Genomic DNA, 13,566 nt, shown 5'->3' with positions numbered 1-13,566 from the left:
AGGTCAGACAGACCCAGCAGAAGTACTAGTTACCATAGTGAATTTCCGAAAGACTTGGCAAATTACAGTTTTAGGTTTGGTGGTTTTTTGGGGGGTTATTTTTTAATACAAGAAGTATTAAGAAATACAGCTTTTACTGTCTCTACTGCTACTCCACAATAAAAATGTTCATCCTGGTGAAAAAAGTTAATTCTCATCTTGGTGATAAGAAGGCCAGCTGCTTTTCAACAAAGTGTCACTAGTGCTAGCATAAATTGCATTGATTTAGTCCATCAGCCCCTTGGCAAACTGGTCTATTTGGTCTGGACAGCTAACAGCATTCCACAGAACTTGATTTTTTTTTTTTTCTAATCTAAAAATTGGTTCTACACTCTCAAGTTACATTTTGTAAATAATAAGCAACACTGATGAAATGCAAAAAGTGAAGATTTGTAAAGCAGAATGAATGGTGGTGTGCCCTCATCTGTATTGCATTAAACATGCACTCAACAGATTTGCTGATTCTTTTCTAATAAGCTCACAAAATGCAATATAAGACAGAAATGCCCTCACGTCTACTAGACACAGCAGGGAAGAGTGCTCCTGAATGGAGACGCAAAGAGATTGGAAATGGTGTCAGAAGGTTGAGGCACACACTACAGTTCTTCACTGTTCAGACAAAGCTGAACGCTGGAGCATCTCATTTCAGATGGCTGTACATCCACTAAAAACAGTTAGCAGTGTTAATTGATTGGCTTTTGCTTAATGGTTCACAGGATTCCTGTGATTCAGTTGACCAGTTTTGAGCCAGAATTTTTTAAATTAAAACAGATCACAGACCAGTCATATAAGGAAGTTGTTCATATTTTACTGATGAGAATTATTTACCAACTTAGATTGAAAAATGTTCTACAACAGACATAACACGCTTTAGGGAATTATTTTTTATCCTTCCTCCTTCACTATGGCTTTAGCTCTTAGGGTATCTGAGGTGCACAGCACTGTTCTCAAAACTGTTACTCACCTTTGACTGTCCTCTGGACAGTCTCTAAACACTTCCTTGAAGTGTAGCTAGGTTGCTTTGTAAAGACAAACAAAAAAAAAAAAAAACAGAAGGTAACAAACTGTTTATCAACAGATTATAGTCTGTGAAAACAAAACATCACACTCCTAAAATTATATGCAAAAATGCACCAACTTTTGCTATTACACCCTTCAGTTTCCTTAGTACTAACACCCAAATTATTATTCAGAATACTCCAACTTTACCTGCGATCAAAAAAGCAACAGGAAAAAAGAAAAAAAAACACTGTGACCAATACAGCAATCACTATGACTTTCCATTTAGGATGTGTACCTGTACAATTTAATATCTGCTGTCCTGGGAACAGAGCAGCAGTGGCAACTACGAACCCATTTAAAAAGGCAACTTGAGCCACATATAACCTGCATACAGATTTTGATCCATAATCAGAAGAGCACAAGGACACCCAAAATTCAATGCAAACAACAGCTCTAACTGCCAAGAGACGCAATTCTGGCATTATCAAAACAGTATTGAATAGAAAAGGCTCTTCACAGACACTTCAGCTGCTGTACTGACTGACTGACACCTATGCTAAGTCCATTCTAGGTGACAAACTCTGGTGTGCAAATCTGCCATGTAAGCCTCCAACGAGGTCTCTCTCTCTAGCCACAGGGCTCTCCCACACTTTCTAATAATTTTCTTCAGCTAGACCCAGTTCTTGCTGCCAAAAACTTCCAGCCACTATCATCAATGCACTGTGTTCATAAAGGTTACCAGTCTTACAGCCTCGTCATTCTAACCCATTTAAAGCAATAAACTTACTGGTTCTGGTATAGCTCAAATTCTGTCTTTGCTTCCATTATAAATGGCAGGTAGTATAAGCCTATGAATTCAATTGCTGCTGGTATTTTGGAGAAATAATGCTAAATCTGTTACCTGTGTGGTTCTGGAAAAAGTCTGCTTCATAAATACAGTGACTACTTTGTCTGAGGAGGTTTTAGTCCATTTCAGACACTGAAAAGAGACTTAATCTGGTAAGTTAAAGGAGGAATAGTCTTGCATCTTCTGTCATAAAATATGCAATAACTAAAATACTTGCCACATTTGTTCAAGACAATTTTACCTGCAGCCCTTCAGTAAGTACCATCATCCCATGCATGATGCATCTCCACAAAATACAGAATGAGGACAGCACTTGTCTGTCCTATAAATCCATGACTGGAGAGCACAACGTGAAGCATAAGAAGTCCCAGAATCAATTAAAGAATGACCTCAAAGTTCAACAATCACAACAGAACTACAGATGATGTTCTCATACCACAGGATCATAAGAATAACAAACAAAAGCAAATGTATACCATTTCTGGTAAGGCCTGTACTTCCTATCATACTTTTGCAAAATAGTAAAAGTCCACCATTTCCATGATTCCTTATTGATATACTTACATGTACTTTGTTTCAAATATTGCACCATGGCAATAAGCAGGAATGTACTCCACGTTTACTGAGCATAAAGGGACAGAGAGCATTAGTTGTTAACCATGTGTTCTCTGCATCTGAGAATGCAAACATTACATGACTTGGGCCCAGTTTCAGAGAACTTTCTGACAATCTAGCTTTCATGTTTTCATTGTGACTGTACCAGCAAATGGTAATAGTATATCTCCTACTCGTAAGTAAGTTGCCCACTTCCCTGTGTTGGGCTTTAGGGGTGCAGTTCCCAATAGGCAGATGATTTCTTGGAAAAATCTGCCACCAGAAACCCAGAGAGTTGGCAGAGATCTGTGATGGCATTCATTCACCAATTGAGACACAGATACTTTTAAGGTGTGTTACAAATATGCACGCAGTGCAGTCTGAGTACTGGATTTGGCATTAGAATACCTCAGTTAGATGCAAGAATGTGTAAAATCATGAGCCAGACAGCTCCCTGCTGACTGCATATCTGAAGAAGCTTATATGCACCGTTTATTCCAGCAAATACATGGAATATATTGTACTTGTTAAATGTGTTCCCAAAATGCTAGTTTCAGGCAGAAACATGCAAATAAATGGTGCCTAGGGTTAAAACTTCCCAGTTACAGTCAAATCCCTCCTCTTTTGAGGGATCTACCAGCTCAGATACTGAAGACCTTTATCTGACCCAATATGCTTTTCAGAGAGCCGCAGCATGCTGAAGAAGTAACTGTTTATCATATAGGCTGTTCCTGCCAACTTCTTTGAGATGGAGCTATTTTCTCCCCTCCCCCCTTTCTTTTGTGTACAACATCAAACCAAAACTGAATACTATTCATTGGGATTATGATTGCATACAACCTCTTCAGGTTCCAAGTTCAAAAGGAAGTGAGAAGAAATTGACATCAAGAATCACTTCCTTATAAATGGGGAGCAGCAGATATACTCACCGAAATGACACATTATTAAAACATCCATGTTAGAAATCCACGAGCTGCATATGTAATTTACATGTGCTTGTATACTGGACAACTGCATGGCACTTACCACAGTTGTGCATCAACCAGTGCTCAACCTTTGGTACTTCTCCACCTCTGACTACTTAACAGTGTGACAAACTTAATACTTTTTCAAGCACTTTGATATCATCAACCTTTACACATAGAAAAAAAGGTAACATTGCATTCTCAGTTTCCAATTTATCACGGGCTCTTCCTGTATTGACTGCAGAACAGTATTACTAGAGTTCTCACCTTGAAGTTTCCTGTCTCACCAAGGTGTTGATGCATGCTCCCATACAAAAGATGCAGTTCTTAGCAGGGCTTTCTTGCAAACACCTAATCTGAACAAGAGCCGAACTTGCCTTACTGAAGAAATGATACCATATTGTTTGTACTGCTAGTTTTTTGGGAAAGCAAATCCTCTTTCAGGGAGAAAGCAAATCACTGGCTCCTGCTCAACAGTAACCTGCTAGTTGTGCATGAAGAACTATGTGAAACTATGTTGGCCCTATGCATTTTCTCTTCACACCCTCCTTCATATACTTTTCAGTCAGTACAACTGGTGTTGCAACAGGAACGGCAAAGTCTCCTAGAACAAACTTCACTAAGTGATAAAGCTCCTCAGAAAGTTTGTTTTGATCTTTAAAGTTAAGAGTTGCAAGAATAACTTAAATCAACTGGCTGGTGCTCACAAAACTGATAAAGAGCGTTCCACATGTTAACAGCAACATTAGGTGAAAAAATTATCTATAAAAATACCAACCCCATGCTAAATGAGGTGACATCAAGGCAATAAATAGCTCCATCTGTATGAAAGAGTTTGTATAACAACCCAGAAGACATCTCTGAACACAAAAGTAACTAACTCCATGGATAAAGTACTGAAAAAAAGTGGGTTGGATTTTTTTTTAAAAGGATCAGTTTTACATATTTTTCTCAGATCACTTTATAAATCTGCTGCACATTAGAAATCGGACACATATGTATTTTTTCCAAGTAAAGAAAGTTGAAAGTTTACATTTTTAATAGCAATGTGACTATTTCTGAATGGCAGCAGTATATATTACATGCAGTGTGAGAGGGTTAAACAGGACAGCCTCAACTCTTTATAAACTTTTGCCCTCTGGATATGTACTCATTGGCTGCTGTACAAGACTTGAGCTGTATTACACGCCTTAACGATATGGTTCAACTGTCGGTCAGGCTCGGGGCCTGGCAATAGGCCAGACCGCAATCAATGGGACACAAACCTCCCCCTTTCAGATCATCACGAAGGCTCATATTATCTCCTTTTTGTCGTGCTGGTTAAATTTATGGAGCAGAACCCCGAAGCTGCATTCCTTGGCTTGGGCCGGCCCACGCGGGCCTCCCTTTGTTTGGTACTGTAAGCGAGGCGTGCTTTGGAGGATTGCAGGGTTGTTAGTTCAGGCACTGACTGTTTGCTCATGACTGAAATGAAAAGAGTTCAGTGGAAGGGCAAAAGGACAGCACAAGTGTAAAACCCTATCCCAGCAGGCCCTGGGCTCCCATATACAGACTCTGGACTAGTACTGAACATAAAACCTCACTATTAATGACAAAGGAAAAAAAGTCTGTCTAGTAGCAGGTAAACAGGCTAACAGTATGTTAGCACATACCTTGTCGCAAGGTCACTTGCTTTCAAGTAAGCCTGTAATTACCACACAACTATGAACCTAAACTAATCTGGCTTAAAATACTATCTAGAAACAGTATTAATTTTACTGCAATGCTGCATCTTCAATTTGAAAATAAAACCTGTCAGTGCAAACAGCACTACCTGTCCATTGGCATTTTCTAATATTTCTATCATTCTAAACTTACCTCTGAGAACCTGCTGCCATGATATTTGTGCTTGGTAGGAATTAGTGGGAAGTAATTCTTATAACACACAACTACTGGAAGTACAGATGTAGAGAAGACTTTCACTTTGTACATAACTGGCATTTCCTACGTCTTCATGCTTGGTCTTGGAATTGGAACAGTCTACCTTTGAATATACTCTCCCCTCAAAGCTTTATTACTGTGGTAATTAAAGGACACTTGATACAGGACATGAAAATGAAGGATGTAAAGAAACCTTTAAAGTGATGCAAGGCAAAATCATTTGGAGTGAAAGTGACTGGAAAGACAACCTGAAAGATAGTATTCCAAATACATCCAACAGAAACAGATACATACATGGAAAACCACAATGACTCTTACTGATTATGGGTATAATAAAAGGTATCCATGTACTGAAAATATCTATGCTTACCTTCAGCAGTACAAGACCAGTAAAACTTATTCCCAGAAAGCTGCCCTAGACCTGCTGTACCAGACTTCACCCTTCTGGCACAACCAGCAGGTATTTCAGGACACGAGGTCATAAAGCCACTGCGTTGGCGAGCAGTTCGTGCCATTTGTGCTTTAGTAAATAAACAAATGCTATATTCCTATTGCATTAACACCAGTTTCATCTTTTCTACTATTTTTATGAACTGAAAATACTCATAACATGTCCAAAAGACATTATAAAAACCCACAGAACGTGCATTAAATGTTTTCAATTCTGGGGATCGAGTCCGACTGGTTTAATGCAGTCTGATGATTTGTCCTGATGCATTCCAAGAGACGCGTCTGTTTTGAATAAAGTTTTTGTCCATTTCTGGTGCATATATGGCTTTTAACATCCCACCTAATTCTAAGCAAGTAGATCTGTGAATGGAAATTGTGAGTACTTTATTGCCTGGTCTTTGCAGACTTTTTAGCTTGTTCTGCTGATACTAACACATTAACTTTTTTTTCAAAGCCTCCCCAATTCCATTTGAGGAGATACTTTTGCACAGATTTGCATCCTTGCAGACTAGTTAAGTCTGAAGCTCTGCATAATAGTTTAAAATCAACAACTATTGCCTAGAATACACTGAAACAGAGGTATCATTTAGCAGAGGGCTTTCTGAGTAAGGAAGGATCTAAAAAAAAAAAACCAACAGGAATGACAGAAAATAGGAAACATACAACACAGTTAAATGTTCCTTTTACTTTTTGGTGTTGTTGTTTGAAAGCATTTGCTGAAACATAAGGTAATTGGGCAAAATATGGAGGCTGTAGAAATACAAATATTTCTAAGGAAGTAATTTTTTCTCCCTGTCTACATGAATTCCTTTCAGTGTATATCTTTGCATCCAATTAGTTTAAAATCCTATGGAAATGAAGTTAATAGCTAAATACTAGTGGACACACAGCATAGGAATTTCATTTTGTAGACTGAATCCAGTCCTCTTAACTGCCACTTAAAGTATAAGTGGTAGAATAAATCTGTGGCAAATCCAGCAAGGGATTTATCAGCTCTTTTCAGAAGAAGCTTTGTAAAATTGCTTACGTTTCTGACAGACTACACCAGGCCTACATGACAGTACCTGACATATAACCTAAACCAGTAAACATATTTACCTGTTGTAAAAGTCTGCCTGTCCCAAAGAGAAGGGTAGAAGGATATCGCGTACCCATGATGTTGATTTTTAGTTGTCTCTTTTCCCACCAGACTGGTCTAATACAATATGCTTTTTCCTCGCAAATGCGTATGTTTTCAAAACCAATTATTGTACTCTGTGAAATGAAGCCTAACCTGGTTCCTGTTCTGATCCCAGCCACAGGAATGCTCTTTTGTTTAAGGTAAAAGCTATGTGCTCCACTCAGTGCTGGACTGTTTGACCAGTGATGGACACATACTTACCCCTAGCTGTAAGTTATCAAGGTGCTAGCCAGTCTTTCAGCTTTGTGGGGACTATCACAATAAGAACTTTGTATTCATTTATCTTTTTGAAACTATTTGTTGATAACCATGAACAGACATCTAAAAAGCAAAACACAATTTCATATTTCATGCTCTGTTATCTACCCAGCACTATTCACTTTAATGTTTTCTACTTTCATTCACATGTTCTCCCCTCGCAACATTCCTTTCCTATACTTCTGTCCCTTTCTGTCCCTTAGCCAACAGCATGTATGCAGTCAGGGTATCTTTCTGTCCTTAAATGTCAAGTTAAACACTGACGTTTTAGTGGAAAAATATTTCTTACTTTAAAAAAGAGACACTGGTCTTAAGAATTACAGTTCAGGCACCCATAAAGCCTCCCTTTTTAATGTTAACAGAAGCGTTACCGGTGGTGAAGCCAGTGACCACACAGTTTTCTTTAAAGCAATCTTTCACTCGGTTTTAAGAGTAGGAATACATTCTGTCATGGCAGAGCAGAAGGCTTTAAACAGAAGGAAGTTACACAATGCTTAAGTAAAGGTTAGCACTACCAACTGGAATGTAAAGCATCTAGAACTCTGCAAATACGTAGGGTACACAAAAATCAGAAGTGAAATGCAAATGGAAGGTCTAATGAACAGCCTCAGCAACTCTAATCCTCCAGTTTGAAGAGGTGTCATTTTAAAAATAGGTAAGACGTTTGCTTTCAAGTTTACCTACCTCAGGTCAGGCCCTGCTGCTCATTCTAGCTTGCAGGCTCCAGAGGCTAATCATGTGTAATAGATGCTGAATGTGAGACCTGTACAATTAAACATCGCCTAACACAAGCCCGTAATTGCTTTCCCCAACGCCCCCAAAACCTCCTATTAATAAAAACATTCATATACAGCAGATGTGAAAGTGACCACATCTATCCAATATTAATGAAGCGTTAGCTAGATGCCATGCATCCAAACACTGGTTTTATTCTCCCACTCCTTCAGAATAGTTAAATTGGGTCAAGTTCAAAAAAGGGGACAGAGAAAACTGCCTGTAAAGACAACTGATTTCACAACTATTCCAAATGCATTTTACATGATATCTAGTAACACATATATCTAGCAATAACCTCCTTGAAATACTATTTAAATGTAAAGGTATTTGCAGCAGTGCATAAAGAGGCATTATAGTTTGGTTTACAGCTGGTACCAATTTATGTCGATTCATCCCACTAAAAAGGAAAGGGAGAAGGATATGTTCATGCAGAGTTTGGATTCTTTGCATCATCTGAGCTTCTTTTGGGTGCTAAGCAGCTAACAGTGCTTTCAGAAAATGAACCGTGTATTGTTCTGGAAATTAACTGACATTTTTATACATGCGGTTCTAGAATTATAAACCCTACAATACAATAAGATTAAGCAACCTGAATATTTTAAAGGTTTCCCCTTCTTTTACTATACCCCATGGATTAAAAAAAAACCTGCATGCATCAGAACTATTTTCTTCAACCATGCATAGCAAATTCTGCTTTACTGTGCAGAACACAGGCTGTGCTCCCAAGTAATTATTCCTTAGCAATTTGTCCTAGAGGAGAAAGGCAGCCCAGTCTGTCAATCCTGAAGGAGGGAGCAAAGAAACAGAGGGGCAAAAAAAAAGCCCCCCTGGCCACCCACCAGTCCAGTAACAGCCAGTGCATTTCTTTCTCACATACAGAAATTCCTGGGTTTCTCTCTACTATCCTTCCTTCCTGGACTCAGACAGAACGAAAAGGCAAAAGAAGGTACTTATCACTCTGCAAATTATACTTTCCTTTCTTGAAAAACAAGCTTTATTACCCAAAGATTGATTTCTTAGTCACTGTATGAGTATGTAGAGATACAGAAACACAGTGAAATAGGGGCTGCCAGTGCACTCCATCCCCACTTCTCAAGGCTTTAGATATTCCAGAAACAGGAGTAACTGAGATGCCCCAATCGCTTGAAATCCTTCAACAGAGCTTTACAGGGAAATAGGTGGAGTCTTGACTCAAGGCAGTCTTGACAGGATTCCACTTACAGGCAAACACAATCGTTATTTCAGACTTTTCTGACAGAAATCCCCATTAGTCACATTCATTACTCACATCAGTAAGAAGTCTCTGAATAGGCAGAAAGGAATAGAGGGCTATTTTGTGCTCATTCTTAAGGGTAGTCTGATTTGAAGGTGAAGTAATTTTAGGTGATTAGATGCTGGGTTAGTGTCTTTTTCTAGTTAAGAAACTAACAGAGCTGAGAAATGCATTTTCAAGAAAAAAAATCAAATTCTCAAGTTCTGAGATAAAAGTATCCATACCGAACAAGTGTGGGGCTCCTGTCTGAGGAACTACTTCCACCGCAAGAAAATCTACATTCACCCACACAACAAGAGTAGACATTTGAAGAACTGAACGGGATCTCCAACAGAACAACAGAAAGTTACCAATGATAAATTTAAAACCTAACAGAGTAATACTGAGCAGGTGAGACTGGTAACAGAAAATAACCAATTAAACAGAAGTGTCTACTGATGCGAAATGTGGGGGCGCAAAACCAGACTTGCTTAACTTCAAGGATCTAGTAAAAGCAGCATATAAAATTATATTTGCAGAGGACAAACTAAAAGGTGTTTAAAACTCCAGTGAGGACAGTGAAGTACTAAAGAAGCTGAAGAGGTCAGAAATATGGCAGGAAATGAAATGGATTCAACCTACAAAACTGCAACCCAGTTCATCTAGGGAAAAATAATCCAGAATGCAAATATTAAATGACAAGGAGATATTTGCAAAGCAGTTAAACAAAACAAAACAACTCTTGGGGGAAAATAGCAAGCAGAAAACTGGACATCAATTTGCAATGTGATATGGCAGTAAAACGAGCCAACACCGTTTTGGATGACTTGCAGAGTACAGCTTGTCACTGAGTGGGGATATGACAGTCCCTTTTCACACAATACTGATGGGAACTTACAGACTGGGGGGATTTCAAAGTAGCTCAACAACAGTGATGGAAGAATCTGGACAGACTAACAAAAATTTAAAACTATAAAAAAAAAAGTTCAACAGCAACTAAAGATGGACAGTAGAGCTAACATTGAGGAAAAGGCAAGTGGCTACATGATTTCACATGGTGCCACAGGAGATAAAGGGACAAACTTGCTCAGATAAATATATAAATAAACAAACTCCCCCCCCAACAACAAACCAAGAACAGATCATTTGAGAAAACAGTTCATAATAAAGGCCTATTATCCCACTGGGAGAAAAGAGGTAAGAGGATATGAAGGAAATCACAGTGCTGGTGTTATTTACAGATCAGTCTGATAAATCAGCTCAACCGTACTGTATGAACCATTTCCAGATTTACACAACACAATGCATGCTAGCTGGTAGTTGTAATATCTCTAACTTGGACAAAACTTTTGCGAAGGGCTTCCCAGGAGAATAAAGTCTAGTTCACCGCAGTCCGCATGACTGACAGTACGGTAAAGACTCGAAGTCAGATCTAGAACAAGGTAGGGAAGGAACCTGGGACACATACAGAGTTGTTAATTCTCAAGCAATATTTACCTTCAGAACTTGAGAACCTTGAGAATATCCTCTTTGCAGTATATTAGCTAGGATGACCTTCCATACAATTACTTAAATATTTTGTACTTCCTCTTTGCAGGGTTACTGGTATTCTCTGGCTCTCGAGTCTACTGCTTTTGTTCTTACAGCCAGAGCCACAGCTAACAGTGAGATGGACACATGAAGGAGAAAAATAAATGAAACCCTACTGCTAGCATTGTGCTGTTGCACTTTGCAACCTCATTGCACATTTCTGAGTGATAGTGTGAGAGGTGGTGAACAACAAATAACCAGAACGAGCTGCTTCTTTCCAGGTGAAGCATATTTAAAAGAATCAAATATTTACAGAAGAACTTTCCAGGACCATTAACAACTTGCAAATCTCAAACTATTCTTAACTAATGTAGTCTAGCTTACTGAGAATTGATGAGAATTTAGTAGGTCATGAAGTAATCTCCTTACTTTTTGTGTTCTGAGGACAACACAAACCCTCACAACAGTTCAAAATTAACTAAGATGTTGCAAGACTTCTGACCCTAGCAGAAGTCTGAGAGAAAGCATGATGGCAGTATTGTGCACTACCTGTTAAGTTAGGTACACGTCTAAATATATATTCTTTTAAGATATGCTGCGTTAGGAGTTAAAACATGTTTCTAGGAGAAAGCTTTCCAGGCATATCTATAGACAAAACAGCTTTCCTGTTTTGAACTGGTCTTTAAGACTTTTGGCAGTATATGACAAATATGGAAATAATCAGAACTCTTGCATGTGATACTGCAGTACTTGGAACACATAAAACTCACTCAAAAAAGGTATCAAGTCACAGGCATTAACTTTTAATAAATGAGATGTATACTGCATTGTCAGCAATTGTTTTCATTTATCCTCTGCATTAAAATTTAAAGCTATTAAGACAGCTTTATTCATAAATTACAAACATAATACATTATATATTAATAACTTTTAAGATTAGCTTTGAGAAAGTCCAGCCTAAAGTCAGGTTTTAAAATATTTTCTTGCACTTCAAACACATCACATTTTAAACTACTGCAATAAGCTATAAAGCCATCGTCTGTGTCTCAGCTGTACAAGTTTGGCTCCATGTTCTGTACACAGAGTTCACAGGGTTGTTGCTAGCTGCATGAATCCCAGTACAAATCAATACATTTGAAGCCAAAAGAGACTGATGTCCATGTAGCATGATCACTGAGTAACACAAGCTACAGAGTCTCCTTCAGTGTTCTACAAAAATTCAGTGACTTTGCTGGGACATGCCTTTCAGCAGAACCTACAGCCTAAATTCAAATTCCCCATCTCTTGGAAAACTGTTCCAATAATTCAGTAATTAAAGTCAAGCAGCATAATTTCAGGGCTTTTGTTTGTTTTGTGGCTTTGTTGTTGTTGTTTAGATTCAACCATATGATTATGAAAATTTGCAAGGGCCTTTAATTTATGGTCATGTACTGTGCCATTTAAATGCAACTGTATTTAACTGTTTCACAAAACTTTTTTGCACGAATACCTGAAATTTGCAGATAAGCTGTCAGTCAAGATAAGGTTAAGATAGTTCTCACCATGCTTATTATTATTCCTACTGTGTTCAATTGTTCAGAACTACACTTGAGATCAGTTACTGACATAAACTTATTTTCATCAGTTATCTGTTTTTATATACTTAGTTTGGGAGAGTCTACATGGCCCAGCATACTTAAAACAGAAAATTAACAGGAGCCAGCAACTTGGGTTTGGAACACGATTCTATTTTGATTCCAAACCACACATATTTGAACAGTTAACAAATGCAGCAGGGGGATATTGGTACACAGAAGTCCAAAAACGTACAAATCCTTTGTTGTTCTTTTTTATACCCCCGAAAAAACAATTTGGTTGCTTCGTTATATATCAAAAAATTTTACCAAACAGAACATGGGTGCAAGATTGCTTATAGCTTGTGCGTCCTCCATCCCCATTATCTATATATTCCCAACCACATTTATCTAATAAGAAAAGTTTTGATCAGATTTTGTTCACTGGAGAATTGTAGTAAGTGGCAAAGCTTTTTCTTTCTCTCTCTTTTTTTTTTTTTTTTTTCCCTTGTAGCAGGCTGGTAGGTTAGACACTTTCACAATGTATGTAAATGAATGTCATTTCACAGTGCTGGTGTACAACGACAGTATTTCAGAATTCACTGGAAGCTACAACATGGTTCAGCTCATCTGCCCTAATCTCATAACTGACAGTTAACAAGTTAAAGGGAAATATGCCACACAGGCAAATACAAGCTGGAGATAAGGTTAGCTGGGGGTCCTCCCTTTCCTGTACCCTGTCTGGTTTATCAACTGTTGCTAACATCACTGCTCCTGCATAAAGCCTGGGATCAGAGAAATATTTCAAAACACAAATTTTAAGTATATGTGCATCCTGATACAAACGGTAGTAACAACACAGCTCAACTGGTGAGACAAGTAACAAAATAGCCAGGTGTGTTTCTCCCCACCTTTTAATAAATAAATAAATCTGCACACTTACAACATTAGGAAACACGCAAACAAAACAGTGTTTTCTCAGGGGATGCGCTTATAGTTCTTGTGTAATTTTATGTATACATATTTACTCACCAAATTGTAATCCTTAACCTCTTGGCTTTACAAATCAAGCTAAGTACCAAATACATGAGACATACATGTAAACACTGCCATTTTCACAACAAAGTACACCTAGGTTCGTTCTGTGAAATTTCCTGCATCTCAGTCACACTTCATCAAGCTTATTGTTCCTTACTGAA

The 13,566-nt window shown here is 38.2% G+C and overlaps 1 protein-coding gene and 1 long non-coding RNA gene across 9 annotated transcripts in view; one reads left to right on the top strand and one right to left on the bottom strand.

The window, feature by feature from the left end:
- VPS13D (vacuolar protein sorting 13 homolog D) overlaps positions 1 to 13,566 on the bottom strand; it is a 90,876-nt gene that overhangs the window by 8,261 nt on the left and 69,049 nt on the right. The gene's annotated exons all lie outside the window — the stretch shown is intronic.
- Positions 1 to 13,566, top strand: part of LOC121058412 — a 38,043-nt gene that overhangs the window by 21,917 nt on the left and 2,560 nt on the right. For 2 of the 5 annotated variants that reach the window (XR_005814191.1, XR_005814194.1), the window contains 2 exons: positions 8,912 to 8,978; positions 10,882 to 11,011. This is a non-coding gene — a long non-coding RNA (uncharacterized LOC121058412). Of the gene's footprint in view, positions 1 to 8,911; positions 8,979 to 10,881; positions 11,096 to 13,566 lie in introns of those variants that run through there. The other 3 variants (XR_005814192.1, XR_005814190.1, XR_005814193.1) reach the window with 2 other exon arrangements.

Source organism: Cygnus olor, chromosome 21 (assembly GCF_009769625.2).
Source record: "Cygnus olor isolate bCygOlo1 chromosome 21, bCygOlo1.pri.v2, whole genome shotgun sequence".
In the NCBI taxonomy this organism is placed as follows: Eukaryota; Metazoa; Chordata; class Aves; order Anseriformes; family Anatidae; genus Cygnus; species Cygnus olor.
Note: the sequence above shows the minus strand (reverse complement) of the source record. Positions and strands in the feature narration are given on the sequence as shown.